The sequence below is a fragment of the Desmodus rotundus genome, chromosome 1 (assembly GCF_022682495.2).
Source record: "Desmodus rotundus isolate HL8 chromosome 1, HLdesRot8A.1, whole genome shotgun sequence".
NCBI classification, from domain to species: domain Eukaryota; kingdom Metazoa; phylum Chordata; class Mammalia; order Chiroptera; family Phyllostomidae; genus Desmodus; species Desmodus rotundus.
In genome coordinates, this window is record NC_071387.1 from 130,618,304 (window position 1) to 130,638,867 (window position 20,564).

Genomic DNA, 20,564 nt, shown 5'->3' on the forward strand with positions numbered 1-20,564 from the left:
TTTGTGTACTGTGGTTGTGGACGTCCTTGCTGGAGAGAATGCAAACTAAGCTGAGGAAAATCATAGTAGGTCATTGTTTTCCCTTAACACCTATGTGGAAGCTACTGTATCAGCTTAGGAAACAGGGCCTTACTAAACTGGGACTTCCCGATATTGTTGGAAGAAGCAAATGGGCTGGGATCTGGAGAAGACTAGTTCAAGGAGATACAGTTTCAAGATTTGGGTGATCAAAGGACTTTGGACAATGAGATATGAGAACCATAGGAGGGGAAGATACAAAGGGGAAAAGGGAGCCAATAAATTCACTATCTCATAACTCCATTCCAGATTACCTTTCAATCTAACTACCACCACCTGATACAAGCAACTTCCTGGAAGCTCCAATACTATTGAATATTGATTCTGAAAGGGGTCTCAGCAATTGTAACCAAACACTCCCCCTCAGGGAAGTTGTAAAACACTCACTGTCTTTACACAGTTTTCAGAATAGAAGTTACCACTGTCATGGGGAGGCAGGAGTGGAAGCCACTCAGTGTGCCCATTCAGGGGTCCATGTGTCCAGCTCACAAGGGAAGCTGGTCTCTGCCAAAGTAATCTTCTTCGCTAATGGACAAGCCAAGGTCATACAAAGGGTCAGTAACAAGCCCTCATCACAGGCTTCTGAAGGCTAAGGCTTGTGCTCCTTCTCAGGCACCACAGCCACCTCTCAGATTTGAATACTGAACTCCACAGCATTGTCCCTACAATCCAAATGAAGCTGGAAATGGGGAAAAGAGAAGTTTGCCCAGTGACGTCTGTACGCATGGTGGTGCTTACCAGAAGCCTGACTTCACAGAAATTACCAAATGCTTTCCATCCATTTCTAAACATCATGGTGTGTTTTAGATTTACAATTCTGAAATAAAAATAGTTGTAACAAGCCTGATGATTCCTAATACCACCTGCCTCATGAATAAGTATAATAAGGGAACCTGGGTTAAACCATCTTTGTAAGGAGCCAACATGTTCTAAAAGCTTCATTCCTTTGCAGTGTATTTATTACTCTCTCATTCCAATAGAAAAGGTCATAGCTTTGATGAAAAATAGAACTATACAGACAAAAGAAACTATGAGAAGGCCCTTAATTTACCCCTCACACCCACAATGGAATTCCTCCTAGATGGAATTATCTATTACCTATCATCCATGTCCTTTCTTTAAAAAAAAAAATCCTCATAAAATTGGCTCAAAGTAGTTCTTTTATGTGACAGCACTTTTAAAAGGACTAAGGCATTATACAGATGTAAGAGATTATCATTCTTTACATTAAAGTTAAAGAGAATTCAAGATGTCCATCAGGAAAAAGGGCACAATGTTTCTTTGACATTATCTTCTAGCAGTTCTTTCTCACTTTATGCTAGTTAATCCATTTTTCCCTTATGTCTACTTTATTAATAGAAATAGAAAATAGAATCATAGGATGTTCGATTTGAAAAATACATCACCTACATGTGATTTCATAAATGAAATCAGATACATCTGATTTCTGAAATCAGATACATCTGATTTCATAAATGAAGATACTCAGAGCAGTTGGGCCCATAGGCATAAACACCTAGAAAGGCTGGACAGGAAACATGAAAAAGGAAATCAGTTGAGTTGGATAAGTTCCTTGGGACTGAGAGAACCAGCAGTGCAAACAGCGTAAGAAGTAGCAGCTCACATAAGACTTCCGTGGGAGAGGCGATGGATGGTGGGGGACTATGGGAACCTGGAGCCCGCTGGCCCACCTGAAGCCAACTGTGACCATGTAGACATGCAGGCTCGTGGCCAGCCGATTTATCAAAAACCTGACATCTTAGTCTTTGCGTGAAAATCTCTGATTTTAAAAATGTTGCATTCATGTTTAAACATTAAAAAATAAACACGTAAAACATCTGCAGGCCTGAAAGTTCATGGCTTCTCGTCTTGACCGCATGATTTCTAATCCTCTCTGCTTCGCTTTCTGTTTGAGAGTGTAAGGAAGAACAGCTTAAGACCACTCAGTGGTGGTTCCTACCTGTTCGGGAGCCTCGGCCGTGGTAGCTGCTGTTCAGTCCTCAGTGGCCGGGTGAGCGCTCCAGTCAGCAAGCAGGAAACTGGTGAGTAGGCACAAAGCGCACCTGCCCACCTTCAGACCCGTCTGCAACCTCGGGTTGAGTGGCAGTCAGTTCGCGAGCTGGAGCAGTCCATTCACCCCAAAGTTCCTTCCAGGTCAATGCTTCTCCTGCAGCGGCCTGCTCTTCCTTTCCAATCTCCTCAGGATCTCTCTAAAGCAGAGTTCAGGTGTGACTGCCCACAGGTGTTCACAGGCAAGAACGCCACACAGGCGCAGAACTTCCCAGGTGGCAACCAGCACATCAGTCTTGCAGAGTGAGCGCCCTCACATTGTACCAGGTGCAAATGTCTACATGGCATGGAAGAGAGTCTGTTACACACAGCGATGTAGGCAGGTTAACATAGGGTACCTCCGGGAGCGGCTGCTGGTCAGCCTTGAGATCATTAACCCCAGAAGTCGCAGCTGCCTGAAGACAGCCTGGATCTGGTTAGGGAAGGTTCCAGGAGTGAAGTGGCCAGCAACAGGAGTGGCTCCAGTGGCAGCAGCAACCTTTAGGACAGCCCACTGGCCAGTGTTCCTGGAGGATGTGACACTGACATCAGGGAGTTGTCAATGGCAGCCACAGAACGAGCCACCAGCAGAAACTACTCCCACGTTCTCTTCAGATTTATGGTGCAAACGCCACCACTTCTCCTCTTGTAGATGAACCGTCCCATTGGAAATCATAGTTGGTGCTACCCAGGTGGATTCCTGCTCTATGGGATTTGAGGACATCCTCCTCCGTCATCTGCAAGACATCAAGTGCTCTGGACATGGTGAAAGTTTCCCTTTGAGTTACCTGGGACGCAAGGACAATGGTGTTTGGACCCCTCTCCGGGTAGCCCAGGAAGGCGGCCACTTTGTGAAGTGAATTCTGTCCTTGTGTTCACAATATGGTCCATCAGCCCTTGCACTTGAACATTTGTATTTGTTTTAGAAATGTGAGTACAATGTTTCTATTCACCTTCTTGCTCTCCTAAACTTCACTTAATAGAAGTGACCCTGGGAGGTTACTCTTGGGGGCCTGGGATTAAAGACAGAGATTGCAACAACAGAGCAGGAAACAAACTCAATAGGAACGGATGTGTCCATGACACTGACTTAAAGACCTGAACGTGAAAATCACCTAAGATTTTTCACATAGAGGGATCACATTTTAAATCACCTGTTAGATCTCTCTTTCCTAGACAGAATACGCTGATTAGTTTCCTTTCCTTATTTGCTACTGTTTTTCTTCCTTTGCATTGTTTGGCATATTTTCCCTTGAGTTCTTTGAAGCTCTCTGAATTTGTCAAAACCTGTTCTTAACAAAATGCTGGACTGTTGCTTATTCTGCAGAGTGACTACCAGGCACGTCTTCCTCCTGGAAGGAAAAATAGACTCAAATAGATCAAATCAAATCAAATATTTGAACAAATCAAATATTGGGAGGTGGGTAGCAAACACTAACCGTTCATTATTAGCTTTGGTACTGGATTAGGATAGAATTCGGCCTATTAGACGGACTTTAATGCTGTGCCACCTCCAGCAAAAGTGCTTCCACTCTCAGAAAACAAATTGGGGGGGGAGGGCCAGGGACACACTCTCTGCATAGAAGTAAAAATTATGCTCTAGTATTAAAGAGAAAACATAGTGATAGAAAGAGTCGAGGAGCAGCTAGGCAAAGTCATTACCATGCTGATTGCTATTTGAAGGCACAATGATTGAAGTTATTGTCTTAATGTAAGATTACTAAATAATGCATCCCATAAAGAAAAGACATTGTACTGGCCATAAAACGTGTGTAACTGCAACAGAATTCATACTTACTTAATGACACTTTAGAATCGGCTGGTAATTAAAATGAAGCAGGAATTTTTAAAAGGCAAAGAGAAATTCAAACACATCAGTATATAAATTGAAACTCTTTGTTTTGCAAGCATATAAGGAAGTTTCATATAGCGGGGCTTTTTTTTTCTCTCTCTCTCTTTTTGGCCCACTGGGAATAGCACAATCTTGACTCCTCAGAACTTCCACTTCTAATTGCTAGGAGGGTTCATTATCAGCTGTCTGAAGAGCAATGCATCAACCTCGCCAGGCTGAGTTACAAAAGACGGTCACACATCTGATGGGCTGCTGTGCTAAATACATCTTAATTTGTGCTGCATCTGCTGTTTTCTAATTTGTTTATCATGCTGTGAAAGCTGTAGACTTTGTTAGAGCAGCTCCCTGATTTTTTTTTCTTTAAAAATGCATCAATTCTTCATTTTAAAAAATGGCTGTCCTTCATCACTGTTCCTCTGTGTCTTGGAATGCCAGAAACTCAATTCTGTTATGCACATATATGTACAAAAAACCCCTGTTCATTTGAATATGTACATATATTATACCAGAATAAATGCACATATATTTGCATGTGCATCAAGACAAATACTTAGTTTCATCACAAAAAGCAAAACAAACTTTCTTCAGTGGTTACTGGATGCACAAAGCAACAAACATGGCAGTCTCAGTACTTTGGCATGGATACAAGTGTTTCAAGTCACCAGGGTTTGGTTGGGGTTCCCTCGCCACACAGAAGGTGTGTATAAGGGACATGCTCTCAGTTCAGACCCAACCAAGCAGCAGTTCAAATATAAACAAACGGACAGACGCAATTCAGTATGATCCAAAATAAACCAGTCTCACATTAGGGAAGTTCAAATTCAAGTGGGGAAAGAAAGCAAACACCACCATCTCAGGCCCACGCTTCCCTCAATCTCTTTACAAAATGCAGTGCCCTGAAGGAAAGCAGGACCTCCCTCCTGGGCAGTGACCTGTGCAGTCACGCCAGGACGCGTGGTGAAAGAGCTAAGTTTGGTGTACGGCCGTGCTGTGGATGGTTAGATGTCTGCAATGGTTTCCATGCAAGGGGCCCTGCCCCTCCTTCTGCACTGGGCTGCACGGGTCACGTCCCCAGTCTCGAGTGCAGGACGGGCTGTAGGAACACTGGTGGGAAGGGCTGGTGCGTGTATTCTGTAGTCTTGCAAGCGGTTTGTTTGTTTTATCTTTAAGGTCACAAAAATTTACCCCTTGAAATGAAAAATAAAGGAAAGATAAGAGAAAAGAAGTAGAGAAGGAAAAACCCAAACAGTATTTACTTTGTATTCATATAGTTTTATGGGACATGAGGGATGGAAGGCAGCCATTTCTGGGTGACATTTATTATTCCTGAGAGCAGAGCTTCTTTAAATGAAATTGATTAAAAGAAAATGCCTTCTGTCATCAAATTTGGCTTCGCTAGCCAACGTAGCACTCAAAGTCATTCTATAATCTTTTAAAACATTAAGCTATATACAATTCTAATTTTTTGACAATTTCCCACCACTTCTTCTCTTATATATACACACACATAATTCAAATTATTTCAGGAAACCTAAAAATATTAGTAGGGAATTCAGAGGAAGTGGAAACCTCAGAGTACTACCTGTGACTCTTCTCCTGTCACAGGTTGCTGATGGAGTGGGGCTGTGAGCTGAGGGGCTGTGAGCTGAGGGGCAGTGAGAGGTTGGCATCCTCAGGGTGCAGCCTGGACATGGGGATGCAGGGAGGCAGGTCGGCACCCTGCCTTCTCCTAGCTGATCACCCTTCCAGGAGGGAGACACAGATGCCACTTACATAATGTCGATCAGTCCTCTGTGTCAAGTTTTCCTGGGAACAGGCAGATGCGATGAGCAAGGCAGGCATTATGACTGCAGGAGTTACAGACAAATCAGGGCTCCGTAAAGGAGTATGTTGAATCAATAAGGCGTACTGTTCAACCAGGGCTGAGAAAAACACCTCATAAAGTAACAGCATTTGTAAAGGTTAATCAATTCAGCTAATTGTAAATGCTCTCAATTGTCAGTCCCTAAGCAGTTCCTTCTCTTTGTAGCTAATAATTCACTGTGGGATGCAGCAGCTCGAAAGCAGGAAGCAGAGAAAGCGGGAAAAGCAGTCAAATTTCTCATTACTCTCTCTCCATGTTGTGCTCTGTCGGTGTCTGCAAATGTCAATACATTTACCACTGGGAGAGAGCCTTTTTCCTTCCTAGCACTACTCGCCTCTTTCATTATATACAAAACAAAGTAAAGAGCCTAATTATCTTGGTCTAGGCAGATGGAAAGGAAATGAGGATATTGATTTTGCTGGGCAGGTAAAGGGATAGTCTTCCATTCACAGCTGTAAGAAAAACACATCATATTCACTGCCCAGAATTGACTGAGAAAACAAAACAAAACAAAACAAAAACTCAGTCCTTCCCACCCCACTGTCTCTGTATCCTCAGTAAGAACAAAACCAGTAGGGAGGGGTTTTTTTACATGAGTCTCTCTGGAGATTTGAGAAGTAAAAACAAATCCTGTTAGGTAGAAAACAATGAGATAATTCTGCCCTGAAATTATAACCCGACTCTGGCAGTGAAAGCAAACCAATGACTTTCATGGAACCCAACAACCCCTGTCCCCCCACGAGGCTTCATGGTCCCGGTAGCCCCTGCTCCCCGGCCACTAATGGGTGTTCTACTGGGGACTCAGAATATAATTAGTCTTGGCAATGCTAGAAAAGCTCTAGAAAATGGCGACACGGGACAAATAATGACCTGTCCTAAGAAAAGTCACTTTCTTTTTAAGATCTCACATATATCTTTCTGTTCGTTACTTTGTATATGTACCTGGTATTACATTTCGGAAAGTATTTTTTCCCTGGCATTACAGAAATTACATTAGAGAAATGAATCCTCTATATCCAGAAAATACAGTAAGATACAGCTATTTTCAAAGAATATTTATAGAAGCCAAAACTGATATAAGAATAACTCTTTCAAATGTTTTGGGCCATGGCATTGCTTGTAGCAATGTTCGTAACAACTAACATTCGCCCATTGATTATACTTCAGAATCCAATGATGTATATAATTTCCCACATTGAAACATGGAGTGCTGAAACACACAGGCAATTTTCCTTTATTTCATCTGCAACTTAATAGAATGCAAATGTCTTTTCCTTAGAAGTAAGGTTGTGGTTTGGAAATGTACAAAGAATCACAGTACATATATGTCCCAAAACTTCAACCATTTGAAAAAGAACATTTTATCTTTTATGTATTTCAATTTAGTGGGGTTTTAACTATTTATATAATATTTACTTATTTATTTTTAGAGAGAGGGTAAGGGAGGGAGAAAGGGAGAGAAACATCAATGTGTGGTTGCCTCTTCTGTGCCACTCACTGGGGACCTGGCCCAAAACCCAGGCATGTGCCCTGACTGGGAATTGAACCAGTGACCCTTTGGTTCCCAGGCCGGCACTCAAGCCACTGAGCCACACCAGCCAGGGCTCAATTTAGTGTTATTAATCAGAGACAGTGTAAAATTCTAGGTAAATATATTAGGTGCCTCATGTCCCTGCTAACAGTTTGGTATTTTAGATACAGTGGGTAGTACAGTCAGAGAGACCAAGTGACTCAATCAAAGAATACCACCATGTTGACCTGAACAGCATCAACAATAAGCTGGAAAAGGTAGAAAACAAGGTGCTGGAAGCTGGCACAGTACAAGATATTTAATCTCCCAAATACGTAGGAGAGTGCTAACTTGTAGGGTGGTAGCATGTTTAAAGTCAAGTTAACTGGCACATTGTAATAATAATGTTGGACAATCAGAAAATAAAATTGAAGTGCTTCCCCACAGCAAACAAAACCATTGGCTTATGAAAAGGATTCTCTTCCTAATGAAAACAAATCCATGTTATTTATAAGTACAGTTTAAAACATTCCCTATCTACCTTGGAAACATGAGAAATTAGTCAGGAATGGCCAGAAGACACCTGACTAACAAATGGGGGTGGACCTCTTCCACAGGAAACTCAGCCTTCCCACCTTTCCACTCTCCTCCCCTCCCCTTCCCTCTCCTTCTCTGTCCCTTCCTCCTCCTTACCCCACCCCCGCTCTCTTCTTTCCTCCCTTTTTTCTCAGATATATTTATTTCATCTAACAATGCCATTTTTCCATAATTTCTGGGGAAATTTCTTGACATCTGAAAATTCTGAGAATCTAAACTGAAGTTCTCTAAAGGCAGGTTTTTTGGGTTTTTTTTTTTTGACACTAAAGGAATTGAAATACCTGGTAGAGTTTCAAGAACTGTAGCCTCGAGCAAGCAGTGAGCAAAGTGAAGGGAACCACCCCATCTCCAGGACCCTATTATCCCACTTCCTTTACTGGTCGCTCCTGAGCATTTGTTACCTTCATCTTCATATATAGTCCCTGGGAGCCTCGCCTTTTTATACATAATGTAATTTTTTTCCAAAGGATAAGTTATTACATCAGTTTAATAATTTCTTGAAGTTATACTGGAGTATTGCTCAACTCACTTCTAAATTAAAGCACTTATTAAAAAACTTTGAAGCATTCTCACAATTTTAAATCACTGTGCACATAGCAATTTAAAATTATGGGAGCAGTTTTATAAGCACTTGAATTTGGAGGTGATCAGAGACCTGAAAATGTGCAATATAGAGTAATTTAAAATTATTAGAGCACTTCACATTTTTTTATAAGCTCTTCAGCTGGGAAGCGATTGGGGTCTAACATCTGAGCGTATGCAGTGCACAGTGAAGCACTCCTCAGCCTGAGAAGATTCACTCTATTAAATCAAACTAATAATTTTAAACTGATGTACAGTGAGCATGCTCAGATCTCCAAATTCACTTTTAAATTAAAAATATTTTTCACTTCCAACCCACAAAGACACTTCCATGATAAAGCGGTAATTTACCCTTTCAATTGTAGACATCAAACTGCCCTCTCTCTTTTAGAATAGTTTTCCCTTGGTAAAAACAAAATATTAAAAATATTTGTTCTTTTCTGTTAAAAAATAAAAAGCATCATGCTATGAAAATTCAAAAACATAGCTATATTTAAAATATTCCCATCTTAAACTTTGGTGTACTGTGCTTTAGGATGTCAAACTTTTACACCTAAAACAATGACAAACTAATATTTTGAGAGGGTTTTTAAACTGGAGCACATAGGTGATTGTCTTATTAAGAATGGCACCTGACCCACAGAAACATATGAATGGTTCTTCACGATAGGACAGCTGTCTGGCAATTTGAGAGAAGTCTCCCAGACCTGACTACATCTTCCAAAAGTCACTGCTGACTTGAATGAAAGCATGTTGTTCCAATAACAGTCCTCCCACCCACCTTGAGTTCAAAGAAAGGAAAATATAGCAGATGCATTATACTTGCTACACTAAATGTACGTTGTGCGACCACAGCTCTTCATCATTCAAATAAGTTTATGTGACGAATTTTTGTCCTTGGGAAATCTTACCTACACTTCAATAGCAAAATTAGAAGGCAGAATTCTTGTCTGGATTAATTATTTCTACTTATAAGCAAGATTATTAAGCAAGGAGACTTGACTAGGGGTGGTAAACACACAATACAATACACAGCTGATGGTTTATACATTACACACCTGAAACCTATATAACTTTATTAATCAATGTCACCCAATAAATTCAATTTAAAAATTAAAAATTAAATTAAAAAGAGATTATTAACCTGTTAAAGAGGATGCTAATCTCACAACAGCATGATTCAATTTCTTGTATGTTTAATTGTAGTTACTGAGAGGGTTGATATTTGCATTAGGAATGATTTAGAACTTATTTTGGTAGAATTCTTACCCCATTTAAACATAATGACAACTCAAACGAGTAAGTAGACATCTATAAAATCATTTTTGAAAGCTAAAAAATTTGCTTTCTTTTTACTATCAAGTGCTGGAAGGTTCCCTTTTTCCACTTTCCCTTCCCTTCCCTTCTTTCTCTCACCCTCTCCCCAAGGCCCAATCCATCCCAACTCTAACTGTAATAAACTGGATCGACTGGAAGGTTATCACTTATCACCTCCTTGTTCTTTGATAATACCTTAAATTTTATCCTACAGGAGAATTGGTCCTAACTAATGTGTTTATAATCCACTAGTGAACCCGAGTGGTTCCCAACAGTGATTTACCATCAATGGAAAGTAAGCTTTAGCTGTTTCTATGGCTCTTCAGGGAATAAGGCTACAAAATATATATGTACTGCTCTATTTAAATGTCCCTTCTGGCTTGTGACAAAAATGTCCACAGCCACTTCATCTTACACTAGAGATGCCGCCTGAAAATAAGTCTCCTGGTGGTGTGGGGGTGGACGGGTGGACAAGGGTGGGGAGATGGTGATAATGTTTTTAAAAAGTGCTCTCTTAGAATAAGCTCTTTCATTGAGAGATATGCTAATGAGACCCTTAAATTAAGTAACTTATTTTGAGGGTTGTTGCAAAGGCTTTTTCAACTTCATTTTAAATACAAGGCACTAAACACTAAAGATAAAATTGGGAATTATGGCTCCACAGTCCATTATAGATATAACATGGGATTTGGGAGTTTGGCTAATGATGAATCATAAACTCACTGAAGGCGGGTGCACATATTGTCCAAACTCGCTGAGTCTCCCCACAGAGAGATGCATGGATGCAATGAGCACCCAGTGCCTCAGTGATACGGACAGTAATTGACTCAGTGGACTCTCCATATTAAAATATTCATGTGTATACTGATATCAGGGGTGTTAGCTCCATGAAAGTGTTTCTGAATCTAACCTATGAAATAGGTTCTGTTCTAACTAATATATTTAAAAAGTTTCAGAAAGTTATACAATACCTGCTTCTATACAACACCATTTTTAATTCTATGAGATTCACATTTGTTTTTATATTATGATCAAATGGCCTTGTTTTTAATGTTATCTCCAACCACAATTGTGCTCAAGAAGACTAAAAGAGAGCTGTCCTGGCAATCTGACTTTATAGTATTTACATGGCTTGTATGCACTCTGGGGGGTCTGTTATTTGGCTATAGCATCATAAGAGCATATAACCACACAAGAAATTCAGTAGTGATGATGCAAAATCCTCTGTATATTCTTCTCTGCAAACTAAAGTTGTCTTTCAGGAAGCTAAAAAATCTAAATAAGTAAGCATTAACCATAGTTAAAAAGGGATGATGAATAAGTGTGTGCCTGAATTGAGGAAGAAATTTGGGTATAAACAGTAGAAGAAACCACAAGGGCACATGAAGGGGGCCCCCAAAATCAATATTTATTTATTAAAAATTGTGTATTTATTCTTACATGTTTAAACATCAGTCACCATCAAAGTCCCCTCCATGTGACTCAATACACTTATCAAGATGTCTTTTCCACTGCACAAAACAGTTTTTGAACTCCTCAATTTTAATGCCTTTTCATGCTTCTGCCGTGTTTTGTTTCACCTCTTCCACATCAGCAAAACGTTTCCCTTTGAGGAGGGCTTTCTTCATCCAGGGAAACAAAAAAGAAAGTTGCTCGGGGTAAGATTGGGTGAATAGGAAGGGTGGAGCATGGGGTTTATGCTGGCTTTGCTCAAAAACTGCCTAACACTCAGTGTGGTGTGGGCATGTGCGCTCATAAATCACCCATCATGAAATGGGCAAATGCATTGAAAAATTCTTCAAAAAATTCCCTGAACCCCAATGCAGCCTCTCACAACAACACCAGCTGGTACACCACCTGGGTTCCTAGAACACTCACCTAGCGGGAGAACCCTGTGCTGCAAGGGGCCTGCTCTCCAGAATATAATTCTGTTTTTTTGAGGTTTCCCCTCATATGTAAGGGTTCTTACATGTTGAACAGAGAAGACAGTTAAAGGAACCTTCAAGAACTTGTTTCTGTAGAATGTGAGTTGATGGACAGCCCTAAACAAAATTTTTACTACAATGAATCAGTAAAAACTAAGTCAGGCAATTATGACACAATGAATTTGAAAATCAATGTGGATATTTCAAACTAAGTGGCTATCAGATAAAAAGCAAAAATGTACTTGTGAGATTAATATCAAGAAAGAGATTTAGATGAAAATATAAAACTCATCCACACTGGACTCTGTAAGTATAATGACATATGACAGGCCTGGGACATCTGTCAATGGATGTGCTTCGGATCTGCCACTGTATTTCACTGTAGTAATCACCGCTTTTAAGACCAGTGTACAGAAGGTAAAAGAAGCAATATCGGGTGATGTCAATCTGTGTATGAGTCTCCTGTGTGTAGCGTTGACTTCAGGACTGAAACCAGGGAGATAATACTTAAAACCCTTTGCTCACATGTTGCAATGGCCAATGTGTATTTTTCAGACACAATTTTTAATTCTTGTGCATTTTCCTGCAGCAGTATGCAGTTTCATTCACATGAATTTTTCTAATGTTATTTTATCTGAGAGCATTGCTAAATAAACAAAAATTTATTAACACGAGAGCTATTTTAAGTAAACCTTTGCCTATGACATAAAATGCCCTTTAATTCCTAGTTCCCACTGAATGGGTTAATTCATTTAAGTGAGAGAATGTGTTCTGTCAGATTGTATGAGTCTGACAATTTTTTTGAACCAAATCGAGCCTTTTGAGAATTGAATTCCATTTGCTTCAGGGGCAAAAAAGTGACTTTTACGGTTCAAAGGAAAAATGCTTAGAAACCATATTTGAAAGGCTCATAAGGGGTCTTACACATCAAACAGCTCTTAGAAAACAACATTCTGATGATCCAAGTGTAAATTAATTAGAAACATGGAGATTGGTTTTTTCCCTGCCTATCCACATGGGTTTCAAAGTTGAAGAAAGAGTTATTTGATGAAATATGTTTGGAGTGTTCCTGACCCAAAAGCACAGTAAAGTAGTTCAAGATGTTTCTGTGAAACAAAGGTACTTGTTTTCTTGCAGTGGTCCTCCGAAACAAATACCTAATGCACTCCTATGTAAAAGCGTTAGGTCTCCTGCAGGGTCTCCGTTTGGATTCCATCAGGTATATCCTAGAGAAGATTTTTCCCTGCAAAGAAATCGATTAAGGCCTCGTAAATGAACTCAAGCTTTGTAGTGCTTCTGAAAGGGAAACAAGTCAAATAAGTATTAAGGCATGCTTGCTGCAAATTTGTCTATATCATGAGTTATGGTAGGACACCATTTATGTATGGAATCTCTGGAGTGCTGAGACTGCAAACCCAGAAATAGCATTTCTATGAAGCTCCCTGTATAATATCGGATTATCAGAATTTGGCCCAGGTAATTTGGTTATATGTCCATCCGCGGCTTGTATCCAATTAACAGGGAACTATAATTGGTCAAAGACATTAAAGCAAATGAGCAATTGTGCAAATGTATGCAGAAAGTTCACTAGTACCATCACTAGAGAAAATACTTTAAAGTGTTATCATTAGCAAATACTTATTGTAAATCAGTTGGTTATATGGTGCTGAAAATTAATGTTAGCAGAATTCCCAGAGTAAATATATTAAAACCTATCATTAAGAGAGAATAAAAAGGAATGGAAAAAGAGAGAAAGAAAGAGGCTTTAAAAAGTAGAAAACACAAGGAAGGCTTGGGGCTGGACCAGGGTGGTGGTGGGAGGGCTGCTGGGAGATAAAGCCCAAGAACTGATGGGGACCCAGATCATGCAGGGTGGCCATGAGGGAGTGACAGAAAAATGACCTGACATCAGTGAAGCTGAACAGAAATTGGACATTCCTGTTGGTTTCATAAGTGCCTATGGATTATCGCAGGAAAAATGAAATGGGTCACTGATATTGAGAAGTCAGTGCTGATAAATAATTTTCAAAAGAGCACATGGGTCCAGGTGACCAGAAGAAGGAGAAGGAGAAGGAAGAAGGAGGAAGGAAGAAGGAAGAAGATTGGAATTTTTACTGGATAAGGCTGCAAACCATCCAAAAATTCTTCAGAGTCCAAACAGACTATCGGCTCTCAGATGACCAAATAGCCAACCGTTGTCTGAACCACTATGAACTGACTCAGAAGGATCTAACGGTGAAGAATGCTAACAGGTACAGAAAAGAGCTGGAGAAAGAAGGGAGTCCTCTGGCAGAAAAAGATGAGAATGGAAGATGCTTCTACCTGTACTTTGTCCCAGGGGTCACTTACACCCTGCTGGCTGACTACAACCTGTTGGTGGAGTTCGGGAAAAGACCCTTCAGCACCTGGATCAGGAAACCTTGTGGTAAAGCCCAGGACAAAAGTATCTTTCTAATCAACAAGTTCTAGGAAATCAAAAAGTGATGCCAGGACAGCAAAACATCTTCACTTTTTTCTCAATCCACGGAGGAAGCCTACGTGATCTCTCTGTGTATCGACAACCCGTTATTAATCAGTGGAGGAAGTTCGACGGGAGCCTATATGTCCCAGTGTGTATGTACCACACGCTGTGCTGTTACCTGCATAAGCTCGGGCTCTGCTGCTTCTGCACAGTGACGTACAGCCCCAGTACCAGGGAGCTGGACAACTCGTTTGCTCACCCCACCACGTTGCCACGCTGAAACACGGGGAGGACGACACTCACATCCCCCGGGGCAAGGGGACAGTGAACAACCTGCGGCTGTACTTGGAGAGGACCCAAGGCAAGAAGGTGACCGGCAAGGGGGTCGCTGGCATCCACTGGATCGCCGTGCAGACCGCGAGGGCCCCGGCACCGGTGATGAACAAAGACAAGCACGCTTCGAGGGCTGAGACTACATCACATAGATGACAGGCTGAAGCCCTGGCTGATGGAGGCAAACGTGTCCCATCTCTCACCTCCAGTGCTGCCAACGATCGGGCCCTGAAGTATATGATGTGATTAATGGCCCTTCAACTCTGTGGTTCCTAACAGAGAAATTCCAGACTGTAACAGAACGAGTTCCCCCCAAAGGAAGTTCTTAACAACTATGAAATCCTGTGTGATGAAGAGCTGGAGCAGGGTGACGGGGCTGACCGAGAGGGGAGAGGTCATTTGGGCCAGAAGCTAGGGACCAAAGGGGACCAGGAAAGAGACTGGAGGAAACCCTGCTCGCAACCTGAAAACGGCCACCAGCACCAAGGGCAAGACTCCAACCGGGACCCTGCTGGAACCACACCGCACGCAGGCCCTCACTGAAGACCTGTTTTGGCACATCCTTTTTCTAGGATTTTTTTCCTTTCCTAAGCCTGGCAAATAAACAGAGACACTTCTTTGGGATGGGGGAGTATAAAACACTACCTTTTAGGGTTTTGCTAAGTGCTTTATTTTTTCTTAATTATTTTTTCAGTTAGATAACATTTATTTTTTCAGTTGAGTACACAGAGGTAAAGCACCAAGCCCATCCAGGAAGAGAAGTAACCAAGCTCAGCTACACACTGCTTAATTCCCGCCACAGTACAAGGACTGGTTACGTCCTATTTCCAATTTATCATAACGAGATATTTTTTCCTCCCAGGGTCCTTAGAAACTTAGAACTTTCCCCCAGTAATAAACTTTTGAAGAATTCTGAAGATGGTTTTATATCAAAACCATACTATCAGCACTTCGAATAAGTGATAGGGCCGCTCAAGACAAGGGTTCTCACCCACGTAGCTGAACTCCTGGGGGTAAGTTAGTTCCCTGGAGCCACTCACCTAGAAAAGCCTCCATAAATGATTTTTTTTTTCATCTTCCTTTAAAGTTGATTTTGGAGTACCATTCCTTCAGATAACATGTTTGGCTTGTTGTCGTCCAGGGAAGACTTGGCAGCTCAGCTATATTTAAGATGTCATGCCAGTTCTATATTCAGTCAGCATTTTCACGCATCTGCTCTCCTGGCATTTCACTGCTCTTAATTTCCAGTTTCGATCGTGGGATACTTGGACGAGAGAGTAACAATGGATGAATGTTTGTTTTCCTGGGTCCTAGAGGCCGTGTGTGTTCAAGTGGATATATTTCATCACACATCCAGGCCTCAGAAAAACAAATTCGTTGTCACACAGCCAGATATTTTTCAAGAAATATTTGTTGATGATGAGTGCCCCCCTGCAGGGTATATATAAAGGATCTTGCCATTAGTGAGCCAAATTCATGCTTCCATTTTTATTTTCATCCTAAATTACCTCTTCCTTTTGCTAAAATATTTCCTTTGCCCTCAAATACATTTCAAAGTTATATTGACTCTCCAAATCTTAAGGTAAAAAATTAGTATCACTACTTCTAGTTTTCTAATTCTTTAAGCATTTAATATTATGTGGGTAGATTAGCAATTCAGAACAAGTTGTCCCATAGAAGTCCACAAAATGTACCATGCATTTGCAGTAAGGTACGAAAGATACTAACTCTGCTAGGCACACCCACACGGAAGATGCAGCTCCTGTCAGAAAATGCACTCTGCCCTCCAGCCAAGGATACAGGACCAGCCTCTGCTTGGTGGTACCTGGAACAAGTGGTAAAGAAAAAAGGCAGTGTGGACACTTGTGGGCATCACAAATGTGATCATTCTCTGTACGTACTTAAAACACGGATTTGCTGACACAAGTGTCCTGGGACTTATTAAAATATGTCCATCCTAGCAGTTTCTGTGGCTAATGAGGTTGAAGAAATTTTGGACACAGTTAAACAGGTTCCTGTCCTCTAGGATTTTCAAGACTTTTAATGAGGGGCTTCCTCTGTGAATCTCCAAGTCGGGGTTATAACGTGAAGATTCCCTTGACTTTCGGGACCTCTGATCATGGCTCTACAGGGCCCAAGGTCTCCCTGGAAGATTCTGGTCACTCTCTGTTTAAGTGTCTTCAGCTGAGGGCCTAAGAGGATCCCTGTCCACAGAGACCTGGGATATTGCCTCCCAGCTGGAGTCTCTGCTGGCTCTTTTTATACCTAAATCATTCAGAAGTTGGGACTGACAAGATCACTTTTTATTGGGCACTTCCTAATGCGAGGACCTACAAATTAATGTCAAAAAATATGAGGGAAATAACCATTCCACAATCCAGCCAATACACCTCTGTTGGATTAAAAGTAGGATGAGATTCACTGCAGAGAATACTGTAAGCTGTGCAGTAAATAAATGTTAATATTATTCCAAATGTATAGCAACTACCCAGAGACAGGACTAAAACATACCAAAGTAACCAACCTTTTAAGACCAATACTGTTTAAAGAAAAATATTTGAGTGAAGAGAGAAAATAAAAGAAACCTAGCTCATAATATATTTTTCTATTCACAAGGCACTTTACATATTTTGTACTAGACCTTGTAGCCTAGGCAGTGTGGTCACAGAGCGAAATGCCAAGATGCTGGATTACAGCAGCCAAGAATGGGCTAAGGACTTCACGTATAAGAAGCTTCCAGAGTCAGTGAACAGTGCCATTATGGCCATCATACATCCCTAGAAGTGACTTCCTCTCTGCCAAAAAGTCAATGATTATAAAATCCATCTATTGCTTCAGTGCAACTGTTAAGGAGATAGTATGGGCTGTGTGACTCACATCACAAGCAGATGGAGAGGAAGCAATTTGGGGCATTTTACAGATTACGTAGACCAAAGGAATGCTGTTTGCCACCTGAGAGGGTAGCGCTTACAGATAAAAAGGTTGACATATTTTTGCATTTGCTATAGCAGTTCTGTTTTGAAGAAGCAAGTATTCCAGCACAGATCAAAATGACTCACAAGGCACCTAAGGAGAATGCAGAATGAGGATTGCGATGATGAAGCTCTGAACAGGACCAGGAAATAAACACTTCTGATAGAAAAACCAATTCTGCCAGTTCTTTCATAAGGAGAGAATTCGAGTATAATCTGAATCAGTGGTTCTCACACTTTTTAGTCTCAGGAACCCCCTCTCCACTTAAAAATAATTAAAAACCCCCAAAGCACTTTGTTTATATGGATGGTAGTTACTGATGTTTACTTATTAGAAATTAAAAGTAAGATACTTTTCAGATATATATACAAGTTTAGTGAGAAAAGTGACACTGTTTTTTTTTCCTTTTTATTGGATGTATTGGGGTGACACTGGTTACCACAATTACAGAGGTTCCAGGTGCACGATTCTACATCCCACCATCTGCATATTGTATTGTGTGTTCACCACCCGAGTCAAGTCTCCGCCCATCACCATTAACCCCCCTGCACCCTCCTCCACCTCCTCCCTGGCAGGCACCACACTGTTGTCTGTGTCTGTGAGGGTTTTCTCTCTCTCTTTTCTTTTTCTTTATTTTTTGCTCAATCTCCTCACCCCCCTCCCAACAACCCTGAGAGCTGACAGCCTGCTCTCTATCTAGGAGACTGTCACTATTTTGACATTGTTTAAAATTTGCCACTCAAGATGCTTAATAAAACACCGCTAGATCCTCCTTTCTGCTTCTGTGTCTAATCCCCTGTAATGTCATGTGGCCTCTGGGAAATGCAACTGTGTGCTCAGAGAGAAAGCGAGTGAAATGATAAACAAGGTCTCAGCACAACTAGGAGAAAAGTGTGACCTTGCAGACACCCTGAAACGGTGATGGGGATGGGAACCAGAGGAGTACCTGTGCAGTGCTTTGAGAGCCAATGAGCTAAAAACATTGTATGCCCAATATATTTACAGGTATTTACATATCTCAGTATCCTGCACATAAATGCAGTCTTCTCAGGTTAACTACTTACTATCCTGTAGGGAAATCATCTCATAGTGTAAGTCCAAACATTCTAAACTGTTCATTTCTTTCAACTGTATAAAGCCTGTGATACACACTGCAAGCCAGAATGGCAATAAAGATAAACAGCTCACATACTAAACGGAAACCTAACAAGATGCATTTCTGATTATCAGTATTAAATGTTATATTTTTACATGTGCTGCTATTGTATCCTAATAATGAGGTAGATGGAGTAAGCAGTATTCTATTTTACAGATGAGAAAAGTGCACAGACAGGGGTAAGGGACTTATCCAGGCACCATAACTAATCCATGGCAGAGCTGGGACCGGACCCAGCCCCGTGCTGCTTTGGGCTTCGCACTGGGCCAGCACACGGAGCCAAACACATGGTAGAAAAATGAAAATTATGGCTGGGGTGTTATGTTGCCTGAGTTGTTTCTTTATCATTTTTCACTTATCCTGCCAAATAGTTATTTTGGTAGAAATGTGGTTGGTGCTTTGATATTATTTTGTTAACTGTTCTGTTTTAATATTTTGAAAATGTGTAATTACTCCCTCTGGCCTTAATTTTCCTTACATGTAAGGTTTGGATCAAAATATCATGAAGGCTCCAGCAACAACGACATCTTTATCACGAATAAAACAAGGCCTTTCAGAATCTAGCATTTAGTTTAAAAAAACAGTCCCTTCATACTTGGCTTGCTCCACGATGGTGGGTGGTTCCAGAATGTTCTGGAAGCCAGGGGCAGGGTATGATTGACATCCTGCAACATTATGGACAATACTCACAATAAGGTCTTGTCCCCATGTTGTCACATAAGTTTGAAATGTCTGGCTGGACAGCTGTATAGGTGAAAATCTTATTTATAATTTTGTGCATCTGGATACCAGCTGTGTTTTACTTATAAATGCAAAGTATTTTGGCAGAGTTTTAATATGCATTGATTTTTTTTCAAAATGCAGCTACCATATAAATTAAAGGAAGGTTGTATTTTGTTTTGCCTGGAAGCTTACCAAGAATGGCCCATCAATTCACAAAAGTACATTGTGGTATTGGTGTTGCCATAGCAGCCCACATTCATAGCCGGCGTTTTCACAGTAATTCTACACATTGGTGTGAGTGAGCATCTCACTACTTCAACAGATCTTCTAGTGCAGAGATAAATAAGCATTTACATATACATTGAAATTTTTGACTGTAAATTGCTTTTCAATATTTCTTATATTATAATTAAGATGTTTTATCAATGTTTTAATTGGCTATGTGGAGGTAGATTATATCACATGTGGGCCTCTCACTGAAGGATAGTGAAGAGGTATTCCCATTTTTATGAGATTTTATTTATTTATTTTTAGAGAGAGGGGGAGGAGGGGGAAGGAGAAAGATAGAAACATTGATATGAGAGAGAAGCATTCATTGGTTGCCTCTCAGACATTTCCCAACCAGGGACCACCCTTGGGCATGTGCCCTGGCCAGGAACAAACTGACAACCTGTCCCTCGCAGGACAGTGCCCAACCGACTAAGCCACACTGGTCAGGGACCCATTTTATTTTTAATGGAGTGTTATGGCTGCTAAGATCAGGAACCACTGGATTAATTTCCCTCAGAAATTTTATATTTTTTTCTTTTTGCAGAAATTTACTTTTAGAATCAAGATTAATAGATATTTCTCAAATTTCAATTCCTTCTGAGAAGTTATTTATGATTACTCCCTCTGTGTTAATAAAACAGTGTGAAACAGCTTGCAATACATTTATCTGACTAAAGGGTTTGATACCATGGGTTTGGGGGGAGAAGGAAAGAATATCTTGGCTTTATAAGAATAACGGCTTTATAAGAAGTCATAAAAGCTGGATTTGGTTACCTAATTATGCAGCCTCAAGTCCCTCCACAGTCAAAACACCGTGACCCCACCAACACCACCGCCAGCACCACCACCAAGTGCACACTGGAGAGCTCACCAC

General features: G+C 40.8%; 2 pseudogenes; one reads left to right on the plus strand and one right to left on the minus strand.

Moving 5' to 3' along the window:
• Positions 1 to 2,011: 2,011 nt before the first annotated feature.
• LOC112314723 (small ribosomal subunit protein uS2-like) lies at positions 2,012 to 2,891 on the minus strand (annotated as a pseudogene).
• Positions 2,892 to 12,089: 9,198 nt separating this feature from the next.
• Positions 12,090 to 15,111, plus strand: LOC112314722 (polyglutamylase complex subunit TTLL1 pseudogene; annotated as a pseudogene).
• Positions 15,112 to 20,564: the final 5,453 nt, after the last annotated feature.